Below are 3,103 nucleotides of genomic sequence, written 5' to 3' on the forward strand. Positions count from 1 at the left end.
CCACGATTTGCATCCAATTTAAAGCGTAACCTTCAGGAATTAACTATTTAATTTAGTACGAGCAAAAATTGTGAACCTAACAGGCAAACAAATATTATAATCCTACCAGAGAGGCCCAACACACATCATCAAAGTAATGCCATTTCATTTGAGTACAACTTTCGAGGAAAGGAACACGGAGTTTGAAATACCAACCTTTCATGCCGATCAAATGGATATTGAGATGCTAGGAAGCAATGTAATCCAACTCGTAGCACAATTCGACACTAAAAATACTCTAGAAATGCAAGAATATAGAAACTAGAGTGCAGGTGTGAGTTTGGACAGATAAAAAGTGAGGGAAAGTGATTGAACTTGAAATTTTTAAACCTTTGGCTTGCAAAAACCGTCCAATTTTCACCCACTCTGTGACATTAGTCAAGCTCACCTACACACTCAGCGGACCGCCGACTGTTTAGTTTCTTCGTCAAAATTTACAAGACCTCTGGTTTACGGGGGGTCCAAACGACGACTTCCATCGTGACGGCGATTCGCCAATAATTTCAAAATCTCACCGAGTTTTACAGACTCCAATGTTGACGATGTCTTGAGTCAAATGGCGGATAAGGTCGGATTCACCGACCCCTTCGGCGACTCGCCGACTGGATCTATTGCTTGCCATCCTTCACCTTTTAGAACACTTCTCATACTTTAACTTGTACAAACAACACACCATTATTTTACCATGAAATTAAAAAAAATCAAAGGGGTTTTGGGTTGCCTCCCAAACAGCGCCTTAGTTAACATCGCTGCATGTCACAAGTCCACCTTCAAACCTCACTCATGGGGTTAGCCATAGTATCACTAGGCAAACCCCTTTGCTGTCGCAGAATGAGGTGAGATGAGATATGACCCATCTAGGTATCCAACTGCAAGCTTGATTGAGACAGAATGGGAGGTGATGGTCTGGCTAAGGGTATAAACATCTTCTTTCATGCCTTTCAGCATTTTGTCTGACCCTTCTACTTTGTTGAGGATACGCGAGAGAATATCCTCAGACCTACCACCTTCCGAATCCTTAGGCTTCTGGCGCTCATGGCAAGGCACATAGTTATCCTTCTCCCCATCTTTCCAGTTGGAATTTGGTCCCTCCATTCACGATCTCTATCCTTCCAACCTTCGTCTCTAGACCAACCTTGGTTACCACCCTGCCTTGGGTAGTTTGAACTATAGCCACCGCCTTGATTTGCTAGAAAATTTACTTTCTCGTTACATAGGGCTTCAAATTTTATCTCTTCAGGAATTTGCAGCTTATCGTGACCAACAACACTAACCTACAGTATGAGTGTCTACGATGGTCGATAATATAGTAACCCAACCAAGGGTTGGGGTCGTGTCCCAAGGGAGTGGTTTTGAGAATTAGTAGAAAAATAAAATTAAGTTCAAACTAGTCGTAGCTAAAGACATTAACGAGTAAAAACATAGTAAATAAAAGAGGGTGACACAAAAGTGTCAAATATCAATTGGGGGTTTTGTCACAAGTAGTAAAAGCAACAAAAATAACAACAAAATCAAGTATGGGGAAGAGTTCTTGGGGTGTGACCGCAATACAAGTTGAGATAAATCGTTGGTACATGCTTTCGATAGGAAATTTGCAAGATAATAGTGACTTGGCTAAACTTTAGATGAAAATAAGTTCCCTCTCGGGCAACTTACCCCGTTTCAAATGCATTCCTCTAGGATACCCATTTGCCGCATAAACAGGCTCTGCAGTCTGGCTGAGGGTAGACACGTTTTCTTTCATGCCTTTCAGAATTTTGTCTGACCCTTCAACTTTGTTTAGGATATGCGAGATCATATCCTCGAACCTACCACCTTCCGAATCCTTGGGCTTCTGACGCTCGTGGGGAGGCACATATTTATCTTTCTCCCCATCCTTCCAATTTGGATTACGGTCCCTCCATTCACGATCTCGATCCTTCCAGTCGTCGTCTCTAACCCATTCTTGGTTACCACCCTACCTTGGGTAGTTTGAACGATAGCCCCCGCCATGGTTAGCTAGAAAATTTACTTCCTCATCATACATGGCTTCAAACTTCATCTCCTCAGGATTTGCACCCCCGACTCCCACAGCATTGACACCACGGGTACCAGCCCCATGACATTTCTGGATAAAATGTCAAACTGTGTCATGATCTTGGCCATGTTTTGGTCTCTCTCGTTATCTTTCTCAACCTGCTCCTTGGATAGCTGAAATGTGACTGGTGAGGGTCTTCGCGGGTGTACCACGCCCTGTTGATGGTTGGCATGCCATCGAGAAGTTGAGTTGCTACTGCATATGGTTGCTGCATTAATCCTCTGGGCGAGAGTTGGTCAGCTACAATTTTGTTTACATAGTCTAGACTTCGGTAAAAGTATTGAAGGAGCACATTATCAGGTAGACCATGGGTTGGGCATTGTAGCACCAATTCTTTAAACCAGAGCCAAGTTTCGTGCAGAGGGTCTCCATTCAGACGCTTAAAGCTTTGGAAGCTATCCCGAATAGTCATTATCTTCGAGGGAGGGAAAATTGCACATTAAATGCGGTAACCAACTTCTCCCACTAAGTGATCGAGTTACGTGGCAACTCAGCTAGCCACTTGCACGCTTTCCCCATTAATGAGAAAGGGAATAGTCTTAATCAAACTGATTCCTGAGAGATGTTTCTGAACGAGAAAGGTCCACACACATCTACGAAGTTTCGAATATGTTCATGTGGGTCCTCATGAGCTAATCCACTGAAGAGTCCCTTTAGTTTCAAAAGTTACAACATGGTGCTTGTTATGTGGAACACCGCATTTCCCTCTGGTAGAGGTAGACGGATGGCTCCAACACCTCTCATGGATCATTGATGTTGGGCTCTTGGACATCGTTGAGGTTGCCAATGTCGTCCTGTTGGCCCACTTGGCTCCCGTTACTACCGTTAACACTCATGCTTTCTGACATGTTTACACAATCAAAAGAACAAAATTAAAAATTAAATTAGTAAACTATCATTAATAAGAACAGAAACTCTATTAAACTAAATATTCACAAAAACACCACTCCCCGACAGCGGTGCCATTTTGATGCTTATCGTGACCGA

The sequence above is a fragment of the Solanum tuberosum genome, unplaced genomic scaffold, assembly GCF_000226075.1.
Source record: "Solanum tuberosum cultivar DM 1-3 516 R44 unplaced genomic scaffold, SolTub_3.0 scf00390, whole genome shotgun sequence".
Taxonomy (NCBI): Eukaryota; Viridiplantae; Streptophyta; class Magnoliopsida; order Solanales; family Solanaceae; genus Solanum; species Solanum tuberosum.